This window comes from Eurypyga helias, unplaced genomic scaffold, assembly GCF_000690775.1.
Source record: "Eurypyga helias isolate BGI_N326 unplaced genomic scaffold, ASM69077v1 scaffold7277, whole genome shotgun sequence".
In the NCBI taxonomy this organism is placed as follows: domain Eukaryota; kingdom Metazoa; phylum Chordata; class Aves; order Eurypygiformes; family Eurypygidae; genus Eurypyga; species Eurypyga helias.
In genome coordinates this window covers 138,896-155,031 of record NW_010262220.1, presented here as the reverse complement: position 1 = coordinate 155,031, position 16,136 = coordinate 138,896, and the positions used below count along the sequence as shown (strand labels likewise).

The window sequence follows — 16,136 nt, the reverse complement described above, 5'->3', positions numbered from 1 at the left end:
AGTTTAGGACATCTGACTGCAAAGCAAAAACAGGTGATGCTGAACAATTAAATGGGAAATAAACCAAAAACAAGCGAGGAGAGGTCTCCAAATCTCCAACCCTGCATTTAAAACAATTTAGCTTTAAAAGATTCCCAGAATATACAGATTGTAGGCTTCTGACTTTGGGTTTTTTTTTAAACTTACAAAATGAGCATGAGTTTTCAAAGCAAGGCAATATGATCTGCTGTAAGCAGACTAGTGGATCAAACTGTTGGGCACCAGCTCAGATAAAATAGGGGTGGATTCTTGACAATATTCAGACTCATTTCTGCTGGTCATACTGCCAGTGCTCCCATGTGGTGCGTGTGCTTGCTGGATGGAGTGTACAGACATTGTTTTCAGAGCACACCGTGTTCCCAGAGGTTGACATATCCACATCCTGGAGGTTGGACCAGTTCTTAGTGGGTCTTTTAAACTATGCAGTCGCTTGATTTCCAAGCATCCTGGGATGACAGCAATCCTCTGCATCTCTCAGTTTTCTATGCTGAATATTGGATTCAACAGATGATTTACCTCTTTGTTTCCAGCAATGATAATGTTTTAATTCAGAAATTATAATATATTGTTTCTTCCTATAATTAAATGAGTTTACACATCGCATGGCAACTGGGGCAACTTGCTTTCCAGTATCACAGAAGACTTTTCATGCTGTGGCAGTTGTCTGCAGTAAGTTGAAAGTGCCAAGGTTTCCAAAACAGGCTTGAAGCAGAAATAAAATTTTATACCCAAGGAAGAATTACTACATGCCACATAACATTTCAAGATAAAATAATGTTTCATCAAAGATTTAGGGAATAAGGATTAGTTTTTTAAACCTAGCTAAGTCCATGAATCTTATATCCCATGTACTGCTATACATTATGTTCTGAGATACATTTCACTATGCTAACTCAAGGCTGTTGTAGTGAGGCTGCTTCAAAGAAGAAAACACTCAGCTGCGAGGATATTTCACTGACCTAGTTTAAAAGAACTTGCGAAACTCACCAGCACAAGGATGCCCAGGAAGGTGGGTCACAGAATATCACACTGCCTGTGAATTACTTAATGAATTTTAGAATGGTAAATTATGGAATTCAATAATGATAAATTATGCAGCTTCAATTATATACAAAAGAATTTAACTTAAAGAGAAAAAACAGATGAATTTGTTGCAACTGTAAGTGGATGGCATTTGAATTATCCAGGCTTTATTATACCCAGATAAGCTAAAAAACTTTCATAAATAATTTTTTACCACATCCAGGATTTTCAAAGGACTCCAAGAAAGTTAGGGCTAGTACCTGGTGAACTTCAGTAGAGGCTGGGTACCTAACTACCTTGGAGTGCTTGGGAAATCACTGTCTCTTTGTACAGCTGGATTCTCCTCAGCTCTAGCAAAATACATGTATTTCACATTTCTGAAATACTTTGTAGGATTTTAACCTTAAAAATGTCCAAATGCAAGGGCAGGTGCTTAATCTGATTGCCTACTAAGTTTAATATGACTGCCTATGGCATTAAATACCCGTACCTTTGTGTAACCCACTGCTTACAGGTCCCTGTCATGTGGCATCCACAGAGGTGGGGGTGTTAAAACCCTCCTGCACAGCCAGCCCTGCTCTTCTCCCTCCACTGCGACTGCTTTTAACTGCAGACATCTCCGGGGCAGGTTAGCCAAGGCAGTCAGTCATCACCACATTTACACTTATAAACTACCTTTTATCTGATGATCTCAAAGCATTTCACATCCATTAATTAAACTCTAAGGGCTTGGTAATAAGTTGAGATGAATATTTTCTGCTGTCCCTCAGGTAAAAAGAAAAAAAAACAGTTTTGCTTAAACATGAGCAGCAACTGGGTTTAAACCTGGAGAATCTGTTTTTACGAGCAATCACAGATCTGTATGTAGTAAGAAGTATGATTACGTGGGATGGACTCGGTTTGTGCTGAAATGGGAAGAGAGATTAGTTTTTCATTCAAAATACCGTTACTGTAATGTACTTCTTGCTTAAACTGAAGTGAGAATATTGGGCTATTCATTCCCAAATGGAATTCCATAAATTGGGGTTACTGAGGATTCAGTCTCTGAAATGTATTTTTTTTTCCTTAAATCTCTTTCATAAAATGCTGTTCCACATGTGATCAGAATCATAATTAAAGAACTTTGCTGTGTATGTAACACTTCCAAGCTGACACATCTAACCATGTCTTTGGGCAATGTAAAATCAATCCAATATCAGTAAAGCTATGGGAGTCTTTTTTTGTTTTTTAACGGATGTTAGTTCACACCTTATAAACCCTCCCTGATTTCCACTGTTGGGGAATATTGTCTTTTACTCAGAATTCTGACTTGAGGTGCACAATAAATTAATAGAAACTCGTAAAGGTGGAATTTCTCCTCTGCAGGAGGCGTCAGTATTTTAGAAAAGAAAGAAGGTGCATCTATAAAGAGGAGTATTTTCAAACTTTGTTTGCATGAATAATAACAGAAAACATATCTTTAAAAGAGCCATATTTGAAAGAATAATTAAAAGGATAACATGTTCCAAACCCCAAAACATATCCCTTCTCTGTGCCTGAGTATGCCCTTCTCTAAAACATGTGTCGTGACAGTAGACTGTCTGCCCAAATGCTTCTGCACCACCTGGTAAAAGCCATCATCCAGAAGCTTCCGTACTGTTACAGAAAGTTAACATGAGCAACCGTTTGAAGTAAAATGTCAGACTTGCGTAGAATCACTATACCCTTCCAGCCTGAATCCTGCAACTCCAGAAAGAGATTCCCTTCCCCTCCCAAGACCACGCTTAGACCAGCTGTGACCTGTTACGCATGAACGCTGCAGCAGCCACCTCAGCTGGTCTGTGTGCATTTCTTCTGTTTGAATACAGAGCGTTTTTCTTAATTATTTCTGACTTTTCATCCAGCATGCTATAAGCTTCTTACGAAGAAAAGAAAATAAATAATTCAACTTCCATTTATCCCAGGAGGAGACTGGCTGTTCTAATCTATCCTTGGAGAATAAACAAGCTAGCTGTTCACATACAGCCTATTAGAGTATGACAAATAAACATGTGCACGATATTGCAATGACAATAAGGATGGGGAATACCAGAACTGTATTTTGGGCTGGAATCTGAGGCTGGGACCATTTCCAGTTCCCTCCCAGTGGCTGGAAAGTTTGGTTACAATTTTGCCTGTAGCTACAAGCCAGAGACGGGTAAGAAATGTCAGCGCAGTAAGGAGTGAGGAAGGAAGGACAGAACCAGAGTGCGTGTCAGAGCGCAGATTAATTCCCCATCGTGTGAGTGCTCCGGGCTGCTTTGCGCAGTGTGTTCGGAGAGGGGCTCTCAAATGAGTTAAAAGTCTGATCAAGAAATAGAGCTCCTTGGCCACCCAGGAGCTAGACTGTCTGTTTAGGGTTTAGGGTAGTCTGTTGGAAACATTAATGTGTTAGGGCAGCACACTGGGAAAGCTTCTGCACCTGCTTTAGAGAAACCTTTCAAAACACATATTACTTGCTGCCTCCAGGAATGTTACTGTTTTACTTGGAACAAGTGTGAGATGAAACATCTGAAGCAGTTTTGGACCAAAATCTAAGTTTTTCCCATTCACGGGGTCTGTAAATCTCTCATGCTTTCTGTCTGGCTTAATGAATTCTGAATTTCAGCTCCTGCTGAAGGATGATTGGGGCCTCACCCTGGAAAACCTGCAGGTTGATGGGTCAGGTGAAAGACAAGAAATGAGCTTGCACCCCTTGAAGCCTAGGTAAAAGGCCTTACATCTAGGCCCTGGCACACTGACTACAGTGGAGCAACAGAGGAGAGTAATTTTCCTGACAAAGTCTCCCTGAAGCTTTGCCACATCAGCACCTGGCCACCCCCTTGGGAGTCCTGCAGAGCTGCAGAGCATCACGAGGAGGTTGCGTTTGGCACTGGAGGCTGCAGCTCGCTTCCAACACGACTGGAGCAATAGGGGCTGTTGTCCTCACTTGGAAATGTTTCAGTAGAACATAAAGACTTTGGATTCTTTCCTCTGAAACAGTAAAATATGCAACTGGCTTGGAGTTGACTTCATCCACAGGAGATATCTGGCAATTGTACCTGATGAGATAGAGCTGCATGTGTCACCAGAGAATGACAGAGTGTCTGAAGAAGAGGAAACCATCTATCTTACCACCCTGACCTTTCTGATAGCCAGCTAGTAGTATGGGCAGAGCTCCACAGATCACTTCAAAGTTTATTGCTCTGTTAGTCCTCTTTGATTGACAGATCACCTAATGGATAATAAATTACTGCCCTCCACTCAGATTGGGGGCTGCCTGCATGTTGCTAACGCTGATTTTTCAGAACCTACCATCACTCACTCTCTGGTTTTGCAATTTAAAGGGATGCAAGTTCAGAGACAATAAATAAATACAGAGGACTGGGATTTCAAGGGTACGTGTGGGGAATTAACAGCATGGTGCCCTCTGAATTTCAGTGTGACACATGCTTCCATGTCCCTCACGCCTTTTTAAAAATCTTGCAGCTTTACTTTCATGCCTGTTGCAAACTGGGTTCCCTCCACCATGGCATTTGGGGGTGGAAGAGTGAAGCCCCTTTCCTTGGTGCCTCCGCAGTTCAAGGGGCCACGCCAGGGAGGTGGGGAGGCTCTGCAGGATGTTTGCCTGGGGAGCCTGCCTGAATCAGGGCAGAAAATGTGTTCTGCAGCAACATGAATCTGAAGAAACTCCACTTCAAACCAGTGGTGCTTCTGACGGGATGGGGCCTGACTCCCAGCTTTAACTTAATTCTCGTCATGGTGACTTGCTTCGGCACTGAGCAAGTGTGGAGCAGAAACTGAATAAAGACCTCAGGGTTTTGCCCATAAAAAGAAAATGAAGTGGAAACTCCTCTCTTGAGATTGGAAAGGCCAGGATTTGTTATGGCTGCTCTGGGTCTCTGAGAGCACCACGAGCGAGAGGCTTTCCTCAAGAGCTGCTATCAGCCCCATCATTTCCATTAGTTCTGTCACATGTCAGGACACAATTAAAACAGAAGTCCCTCTTCTTCACCTTGGGGACTGGTGGGCTTGTCGCCAGCACTGGGGATGAGGCACTCCAGCTGCTGGTCCCACCAGTCCCCACAGTGTGAATACCAGAATGTCTGCACTAGAAAAAGCAGCAGCAAAGCTCAGTTCTCACACGGGCTAGATTTTCCATAGAGCTCTGTGCAGATGCAGCAAGACATGCTTGAATGTATTAGTAGACTGTATTCCCTCATCTTAGGGAATTGCTTTCCTGAAAGACTGGGAGGGTGGAAAAGCTCTGACACTAAGCAGTGTAATTTTGCATGTAATTTTGAACAGGTTTCCTGAAGGCAAAGGACCTTCCTGTGCAGGGATCTTCCCTGGGCACTATGGTCAGGTGGGTGTTGCTGAATGTTCACACATGCCTGCGATAGCTTCAGCGAAGATTGTGAAGGGAGTACCTGCATAAATCTAAAAAAATTGGGGGTCTAAAGAAAATATGTTCCTCCTCAAAAAGAAACCAACACACTCAGCTGGATCCAAACTGATGCTCTTGGAGCTACACCATTACCCCACGGCACACACAGCTTCTCCAAATCTTCCTGTCCCTGCACTTTCTAGGATCCTTGCATGGTGCACCAACTTTCTGAGGTTGACGCTTTCACTTTAAATTAGCAAATTAAAAGCACCAACTGCCGAGGAACCATCAGGTCTGTCTTTTCTGGCAGGTACTTGTCTTTAGTCCCAGGGTCATGCCTTTTCCCTAGACTGAGTTTTCTCTTACTCTCCCCAGCTCCATTCCCTGGTCTGTAACACCAGCTGCCATCACCATTTCACACATTTTCAGACACTGACTTGGACATTCTCCAGGCTGTGAGCTGGGGACAGAGGTGCTGACCTCGCATCTTGTTGCCCCATAGCATCCCAGGGCTCCTTAAAGCCACCACTAGCTCTCTTAATTCTTCAGACATGAAACTGTACATTTTTGGGACAGACAACATCTTTCATTGCTTTTGTGAACATTTGCATCTCAGAAAATCAAGCCCAGTGGGGTTTGGTACGTCTGCATCTCCAGCCCCTACGACACTGCACACACTCAGAGCTTTCATTATATGCACTCCTTTTCCCTCTTGACTGAGGGAACAGTGAGACCTTCAGAATGTGTTTATTTATGAAATCTGTGCTACTTGTTCCCATAACATTTATTTTTCTCTCTTTGGAAAGCACAGAAGTTCAACGCAGGCCCTTAGAAACACAGCTGCTGTTATTTTGCAGCTGGGTGCTACTATGTGGAGAGCATCTGAAAAGAGAAGGGAGGCTTGAACATAGGAAATTAGATGCAAGTTTACATCACCATGGAGAACAATACCTGAAAAACTTGAGATCTAGATTTTAATCCAAGCTTTTTAATATGAATATTTCATCCTGCAGCCTTTACAGTTGAATGGAGGATTGAAAAAGTCCATCTATGTACAGATCTGCAGAGGACAAGACAGTACTTACTCTTGTTTCTTTGTCAAATGACGGTAAACCTGGTGGGTTACACAACATAGCCCATCTTTATATCCTCAGTTTAGGAATGTGCTACGGCTGTTGAAGGGAGCATTTATGTATGCCGGTGAGCTCTAAGTGTAAGCTGAATGTTAACACATATTTCAGTGCTATCTTCACAGCACGGTCTATAGGCAAAGTGCTCCCTTTACCCACACTTCTTACATTTCTGCATCCTTATATTAAAGCTTATGGCTTAAAAAGAAGGGAACTGTGTTGCTTCATTTACCAGTATCAAATATTTTTACTGAGAGTAATTGCTTATCTAGAGTTTGCTTATATTAGAATTAAACACTGGATTCCATTAAAATTATTAAAAATATCTTTCTATAGCTCTGCTCTCTCCACTTCTCCCCTAATGTTCAGAATCACATAAAATAGTAATGAGCATACATAGCCTTCTGCTGTTTTCATAGACAAGGCAGTAAAAGAGACAGTTGCTGTTCCCTTGAGTGCCAACCCACGAATCAGAAAGTCTAATCAGCCACAGTGTCTGACACATTAGATAGCCCCTGTATTTCATTACTGCTATATTAAAATCTTTCCTATTTGAATTCTGTATCCTCCATTAAAAGGAGAGAGAGAGGTAGAAGAGATAATCAAAAGAGGACAAGAAGAAAGGACTTAAAGAAAAGTAACTCTCATTTAACTCCCCAGCCTGATGCTTTGGAATTAGTTTCCAGTGCAAGAGCTGGTCTGAAAATACTCGGAACAAGTACCTGCCATGCTGGTGGACACCCCTGGGGCTGTTTTGTAGGAGTTCAGCTTTAGCGACCTGGGTAAGACCCAGCGCTGGCTTGTGGTTCTGTCGTGCAGCAAATGCTCAGTGAAAGGAAAATGAGCAATGGGGTTTTTCACCCTTGCCTACCGCGTCTGTGCCTGCAGTTGGAATATTGAGGGTTCCTTGGATAGGTTGAGGATTGCAGAGGGGCAGATGTTCTGAAGCTGCACTGTGGGTCCATGCAAAGGCAGTTTTCCTGGGAGAATCTGCTGCTGGCTGTTGCCAGTCTCTGTCCACAGTGTGGAAGATGCAGCATCGCTGCAGCCTTGCCAGCAGTGTGGCTGGTGTGCAGGTTTCAGAAAGGCAACATCTTCCAACACTCCCAGGAATGGGAGGTGCCTCTCTCTGAGCATCAGTCCACACTGATCTGTAAATTAGGCTGTGACAAAACAAATTAGATTTAATTTTGCATAGCTGTCCAATGGCATTACTACATGTGTTATTACATAATTCTTTGAATCAATAATTTGTCTGTGCATGCTTGCACCTTAGAAAATTGAGAAAGATCAGTTCAATACCTGTAGGCAGTTGCTAAGAGTGGCACAGATGTATATAATACCAAACAATAGATGTCACTGTTATGCCAATAAAAATGGGTTGTATTTACAGCTATTGGTCGTTTCAATCTCCATTGCACAAAGCCGCTAAGTCAAAAGTGTAAAGCCAGAGCACTCACTGAGACGATTCTTTTAAGAACATGAATCCTGCACCTCTCCTTGTGTTTTTCCATCTACCAAATGACACACAAAAAATCTATGAGATTTTAAAAGCAGTTTAACCAAAATTTAGAAAGGTATTTTCCCATGGCTTTATGCAAATTGGTGACGCAAGAATAGCACCACTACCCAAAAGTTACCATGAGTGGGAGAAAAAGGGATGGGAAGCTTAAGCGAGGAAGTACCAGATAGAAACAATTCTGATGAGACTTCTTTCTTTCAAAGGGAAGGGTGGTGCATTTACTCTCCTCTCCTTGGAACGATTACATGGAGGATGACACGTATAAGCTCACCAAAAGGGAAGGACCAGGCTATAAGCAGTAGTTGCTGAGAGTTGAGAAATGAGGGAGAGGCATCACAGGCAACATCCCACAACAGCAAAAGACAAGGAGAGTTGGCAGAAGGAGGGAGTGAGTCGCTCAGTGAAGTTTGAGCTCTCATGTCTATTGCAAGTGGTTATTAACACTGCTTGAAATTGGTATAAAATTAGTGAAATTAGACTGCAAACTATATAAGAAGCTCCAGACCAGCATGGTACCCCTTTGTGCAGCTTTAAGCGAGACCTGTGCAGAGTCGGCTCTCAGGTGATGAGCAAAACCAGTGAAGTCTAACAAATGAGAATGAGTTTAGACATCAATTTCGGGATAAGACACAGAGGAAAGTAGGCAGGTTATTACACAGCAGCTGTTCACCAGCCATTGTTCTATCCTTCACTATAAAGAACACAGTACACAGAGAGAAGATGTCTGTGCTCAGTGGTCATAGGCGCCTGTGTGTAGTCATAACACGGGAAACAAAATGCTTCTTTGTGACAAACTGCTTTAGTCAGAAGAAGTAGACAAGCGTTTTGGTGCACAGTTCTGTCATCAGCCTGACCCCAGTCAGTCCCAAGGAGGACAATATTCCTGATTCTCATCCATGAGTTTAGAAGACATAAATTAATTCCTACATTTACAAAAATACACAAATCCACAGGGTAGATTTTCATCAAACCTCTTTCATCCAGCATGTGAAGGAGACCAATTATAATTTCTGGGTAGACACCACCTGAACTGCACACACAAATAGGTGTTCTTTCACACAAAACTGCCCAGATTATGTACCTAAATGCCAAACCTTCACCATGCAGGTTTGATCGCACCCACCTAGTATATAAACCCGGTATTACAATGAGGAGGACTGCTCCCTCCATCCAGTCCAATGCCTGAGGGAATTGCCAGGAATTTTCTTTCTAGTTTGCAGACCCATCTGTGCTAGCTATTTGGACAACATTGTGATGCAGTGTTAAACATTTCTGTGATTATTTACCTAACTACTGCAAGTAAACAGGATCCTCACATCTCAGCTTTCCTCTTCTCTGGTGTATTTTTTCCTTTTCATTTGAAATCAACTATGCCTATGCCACACGCCAGTCTCTTGCTGAGGAAATGATGAGGAGGTCACAACAAGAAGAATGATTCTTATATAAAAGTCGAAACAAGAGAAAACTTCAAGGAACAATCTGAGGTATAAGAACATTTTTTCCATCACATATTCCTTGTAGCGTTAAAGGAGTGAGAAGCAGAATGCCAGGTGAATTGCTTCAAAACATAACGTCTTTCAACATACTCTATGAGCTATGACCTGCTTCTGTAAAAAATAAAAGGAAAATGATACAAATACCTCGTAAAACATAGCTGAGGTGCATATTTCAAAGATTCGTGGGATTCTGGTACAAAGTAGGAAATGGTATGGTTTGCCTGATAGTGCAAAGGAATTTCAGCCACAGGCTTACAGGTTGGGAATGGAGGTATAAAGATCAGTGTTTTACATGCTCCTGGACACAAATGACATAGAAAATGCAAAATCTTAGCATCTGTGAAAGTACAAATATTGATGTGCATCACGAAACATATGTTGCTGACTAAAGCTATTATTAGCGACAACAGTCATTCTCTACTCTGGAAAATCCCAGTTGCCTTGAGCTTTGTCTGAGCGGAAAACCAGAGAAAAATCTGAATAAAACCTTGTGAGTTAGCTTCATGATAACAGGCTGAGCTGTAATACTCAGATAATAATAAAGCCAAAAATACAGGGCTAAATTCAGCCATGCTTACTTGATGCTAAATTGAGCAAATTGCATACTGCCTGCTGCAGAGGCAGTACCAGAAGGCGTCTTGTTCTCCCAGATTGTCTTCACAGGGTACAGATTATTTTGAACCATACAGTGCAGTTCCCATTTTGACTGACACCTCAGAACTGAACTGGTAACTCCAGATGCTGCAGTTTGGGAAGCAGGGGGCTCCTGCTGGGGTTGAACGTCACTCGTTTCCTATCACACAATGCACAGAGCCTGCCTCTTTCGCCCAGCTCACCCTTCCACCCTCCAGCAGCAGCACAGGACCACCTCCCGTGAGCTGCTGCATGCCCCAGGTGAGCTCTCCGAAACCCACAACAAGCTGTGGGTTTGCTGGGCCATGAGCTCAGCCCTCTGCATCGTTCCTCTGGACTTCCACAGAAACCGAGCCAAATAACGATGTCTTCAACTGCTCAGCGAACCCCCCGGTTATCAGAGGCATTGGGGAAAGGGGTTATCTTACCTTGCACTGCCTGAGCAAGGGAGGTTAAAGCAGAGCTGTACTGCCAAAGTCAAGCTTTTGAACATACTATTTCTGGTTCCAAAATTAATGACATTAAATTTTTTTCAGCACGGTCTTTCAGCTTAGTAGCATTTAGATTGTACCTTTCCAAGTTTTTTTCTGCTACCAAGAAGTCTAAAAGATTAATTAACCACCAAAATAGAATGATTCCAACAATTCAATAATTCTAGAAGGTACAAGACGAATGAAAAAACCTGTATTTTGTGAGACATGAGAGCTGGCAATGCTGGCAGAAATGTTGAATGGAAAGAGTCTAAGGAAGGCACAGCAGTATTACTGCTGACTGCCTGGTACGGAGAGTCACAGCTAGAAAGGCAGGGAGTAGTAGATGGGAAGGCAAGTGGACGTGAGAGCAGAGGGAAAAGCAATTGACTGTTTCAAAAAACTAGTGGATGAATCAATTTTATTTTTCAGCTGATTCACGTGTTATGGGTTGAACTGTCCTGACTCTTCAAGGGAGCATATGGGCATTCAGTTGCTTTAGACACAATTCAAACCTTGGAGGACTGCAGAGGGAGAGCATACACGGGTCGGAAAAAGCGATGGGGAAACCTAACAACGAGTTCAACTGAGACTGGATCAAGCGATGGAGGCGCTGCAGCGCTGCTCTGACAGAATTAACTGGCAAACACTTGAGAAGTGTGGAAAATGAGAATCTATTTTACAGCCAAATCTGTTCCAAGCTCTGAACTAGGAAGGTAGCAGCTGGAAAATTAGACCAACGTATATATGTCTGTCTGTCTATCTATCGCTGTAACAGGAACTACTATCACTTGTTGCTGAGGAGATTCTGAGTGTGTATGTTCAGTCCTCATGAAACACTGAAGTCAAGCAGGGGGATATGAAGTATTGTGGGAAGGGGAGGGGTTGCAAGACAACAAATTTAAATCCTTGCACCACAACAGAATAGCACTATTTATGGTTAATTATCAGGCTTTAAATGATTAGATTAGCCAGCTTCTATTTATACAATGGTTGCTTTTCTTGTTCATTCAGGTACAATCAGTTATAAACAAAAATGCATCCCATAAAAGTGTTTCAGTTGTTTAACAGGCTAAGTGAACGGCTGACCTTACTATAATTAATTAGGGATCTTTATTTAATCGAACATTCATGGTCACCAGAGCAATGCAAACCTAAACCCCAGCGCTCTTATCTGATTCTGGTTTCATTACAAAGGCATGCCTTGGCCAGTGAAAATTAGAATCAATTTTCATTGAATCTGTGAACCTGTATCGGCTGGAATCTGTGCACAGATGTAAACATGCTAAATCTACTTTTCCAAACCCAAAATACAAAGGGGAATTCTGTGACTACAGACTCATGGAAACCAGGCAGAAGTCATGCTTAAAATCCAGGTAGTAGGAAGAAGGGGTTCTGCACTCATTACATACACAGGATTTATGTTTTGAAAGCAAAGGAAAATATGTAAATGAAGATCATCAAAGAAGGAAAAGAGGTTAATCAACACTTCAGGTAACCACAAAAATGGAAAACCAGGCTAGTTTAGTTAATTCCTTTTGCATCTGCTTTAGAAAGCAGTAGGGTGTGCTCATGAGTCACCTTCTGAGCTCAGTTGCAAACAGCCTCCTGAATGTGAGTACAAACAAAGAGAGAATAAAACTAATTTTCCTACTCACTGCAAACCATCCCGCCCTGGTATGACTTTGTTCCAGCTCATTAAAACTGTGTTTCTAGAACTGTGCCCAACTCAATTAATTCATATCCCTTTTTGCCAAAACAGTTCATGCTCATGATTTATAGCTAACGCACAGCCACAGCATGTGAACAGCAGGAACTTCGACCTGGAGTAAGGACCACAGGCAGCCAAAAGAGTGAATTTGTCACATGCCTTGTGTGGAAAACACTTCCTACACCCAGCTAAAAGGGAGCCTGCTAGACAGTCCCAGGCGAGGGACCGTGGAGCCAGTGTGCTTTCACACACTGTACCCTGGGCTTTACAACCTGCTGCCCTACTGTTTGCAGCACCTCAAACACAAAAATCCAAGAGAAATGCTAAGGAAGTAACCTCAAAGAAGTTTGTTTTCAGAAAGGAGGAAACCTGTTCAAAGTAAATCACCACTGGAAACAACACACTTTTATCTTAATCTGGCAAGTAGTACCTATGTCTCATTGCATCTCTGAACACTACGAGCTGCTAAAACTAGGAACACGAAAACAAGCAGGATGCCAATAAATAAATGCTTGTAAAGTGCACTGGAGCTGAAAAGCATGGCATATTATTACTAGGAGATCACCAGCATTTAAACAATGTTTGGTGTCTCATAATTTCATTACTGAAAACAAATTTCTGGCTTGGTTGAAAGGCTGCTGAAGTTCTTCCATTGGTTGACTTCAGATCAGATGTTTAAAATATTCACTGGAATAAACTGGTGGATGGGACCAATAGCCAGAGAGAGCTCTGGTGGCATGAGGAAATGGAAGGAGATTATAATCAATTCATTAGGTATGATTTATACCATTTAATTTCTTCCACTTATTTATTACCCTTTCAATATTTTATAGTAATTAATTTCCAAGCTGAATAATAAGCATAGGTATGTGCCTGGTGCTTTAACCTCCCTACCAAGAGCAGTTTTTGCAGGGTTTCCCATCAGGGATGATGCCTCCTCGGCCTGGGGCTGCTGCTCCTGCTGATACGCACTATCAGATGGTGCTTTGTTGGATGCAGCTTTTCTGACCCTTTGATCTGGCAAATCTCCTCCATCAGGCCTATGATACAGGATACTGACTCCTCTGCTTCCCTCTGCAAACCTTGCAGGCGTATCGTCTCCCCACTGGTCAGGCAATTACCACGATCTTTAGTTTGATTTTTGTGAAGGCAGGTTCTAGCTTCTTTTTCTTTTAATATATCATGAGAACATAGTTAAGAAGAAAAGATAGAGAAGGAGAGAGGAAAAAATGTGAGATGATGCTATGAAAAAGCCACTGCTTATGCTATGACAAAATAACCCTCATTTCCCAAATGTATCATGCTCAGAAATGACAGTGCTTTGCATTCTAAGGCCTTTTTAAATCACTGAAAATGCCTCCTACCCTGAGAACCTGACATTAATTTTGGTGTAGTTTTACACATTCCTGGAGCAGGCCCATCTAAGGAGGTAAATATTTGTATATATGTATGTGTGTATATATATACATAAATATAAATATTACAGGCATGAAGTGGAAACCTGCTCAGATGAGGTGAGATACATTTTCTGTAAATTTTTGCCTTTTCCTACGCTTTGCATCCTCACAACTGCACAATTTTACTTTCTACTGTGAAAAATACCTGGAAACAACACTACTATTTTCCTACATGTCTAACACACTATTTTCAAGAAAAAGAAAAACAATCAGAATATCCCTGCAGGCACTATTTAAGACTTCTTAAGCACTGGAGTTGTTGAGCAGTTGATGCAGTGGCATCACAACAGCTCTCATTCTGCAGCAGCTTCAGGGTCCAGGGGTCTCTGGCACAGCTTACAGTGCACAGGATCTCTTCGTGCATCTCTGGTTGCTGCCCTGTTCTTCCTTGCAAAGAGCTGACCGGAATAATCTGACTTTTTCTTGGATCTCGGTCAGGAAGCCAGTTTTTTGACCCAGGACTGATTCAAACTGTGCAGTACAAAAATCTACACTGTAGTCTATTTCCCCAGCCACTTCTGAGAATACCTGGAACTACTGTAGAGATTCCTGATGCTCCCGCATAAGCATTTTCTCATCCACCTCTTTTCTTTTGTGGTTTCCCACCAGCACTGGAAGTAAATAACTGGGGTAAGACTTTCTTGTTTGCCTTAACCCCAAATAACTCAGCTGTCCTGGGACAGTTCTGAGTAGTCCACAGTTCTTTCATGTCTTTTAGCCAATGTGGGATCCTGAACACCTCCTGACAGGGTTGTCCAAAGGAATTTAAATTAAAAACAGCTCCTTCACATAGTTAGTATACCGTAGGGTGTTAAGGGTGCTCTTGCAGGATCTCATTCCTGGAGAGATAGTGGCAATCATGCAGGTAAAGGGGTTTTCCCCCATGAATGAGTCCCTCATGACCTGGGTGAGTTTGATAATCCTGAATGGGGTGAGGGCTCTGTTATGCCCCAATATTCGGATATGCTCTTTCAGTGCCAAGAGGCTTTTATCATATCAGACCCCTCCAGCTTTGTTTGACTGTCTGCAGTGAAGATATCAGCTCCCTGTTCATTCCCAGCCAAATCAATCAGGGAAAACTTGGCATACAAATGCCCTCTCTTCCCGAGTATGATCTGGAAGATGGCATGGCTCCAGGAGGAGTGAGTGTTGGCAGAGGTCTTGGCTAACGTGTGACACTTGATACCTGTTTCAATTAGCTGGATGACATCTTCCACACTGGCGACTCCTTTCTCCCACAGCCCCACCAGCTGATTCTGCTGTTTACCATCTTCCAGCTGCCATAAATCTCAAAGAAAGCCCCACAGACTCAAAGCTGCAGTTTCTGGCAGCTGGGGTCCTGCAGCTTGCAGAAGAAATCCTCAGCAACTAGGATGTAGATTCCTTTTGAGGACCCGGAGTTCTTGATAGAGAACTTTCTCCTCATGGTGTGTCTCTTGCCGCTGCCTGTCTGGCCAAAGGCAAAGTGAGTAGCCATGGTTCCCCAGAAGGTGGTCTCCACCAAGGGCTGGGGAGAGTGCCTGCACACCAGCTCATTAGCACAACCATCGAAGGCATGGTCAAAGCGGAAGACGTGGTTGTCCAGCTTCTAAGCTCTGTGCACCACCCCTGTGTCCTGGCAGGGCACTATGACTACTCTGAAGTCATTGAGCTCGACCTCATGTTGGTTCAGTGACCGATTCTGAACACACAGGGAGATGCACTGGGGCTGGCATGGTTGTGGTAGCTCGAGTGCCTCGTAGTCCAGGTGGCTGCAGCACTGCTGGGACATGGCCATCACATCAGTCCTGAGGTGGAGTGAAGCACTGTGCTGCTGTGCTTGCTGCTTCCGCACCTCCAGCCTCCGGCTTTCCTACTGTTCTTCCAGCCCTTCTATCTGCCACACCCATGGTGATGCCCACCTTGGTCTGCAGCCCCACAAGCCAGGCCACGCAGCCGTGGGACCAATGCTGTCCCCATGGGCTTCTTCACTTTGATGGGCTGCAACAGCCATTCACTCACCAGGTTCTGGTCCCCTTTTTCTGACAGTAGCACCTCTCCGCTGGTCATGGACGTGCTCCTTGGGGCCAGGTGAGCACTGAGGGCAAAGATGAGCTGGACATGAGCGTGATCTTGTTGGCCCCCTTCCTAAGCCACTCCACAGGGATGCTGGAAGTGGAGCTCTGCCACCAGTGCCGGGTGGATGTGCCCATGGCTGCACTTGATCTCCATGCAGATGCCCAACCGGATGTGCCCAAACTCCCCAGACATGCTGTCCCTGTGCCCTGGCTG

At 43.3% G+C, this 16,136-nt stretch overlaps 1 pseudogene; it reads right to left on the bottom strand.

The window, feature by feature from the left end:
* Positions 1-14,439: 14,439 nt before the first annotated feature.
* On the bottom strand, positions 14,440-15,914 carry LOC104512579 (annotated as a pseudogene).
* Positions 15,915-16,136: the final 222 nt, after the last annotated feature.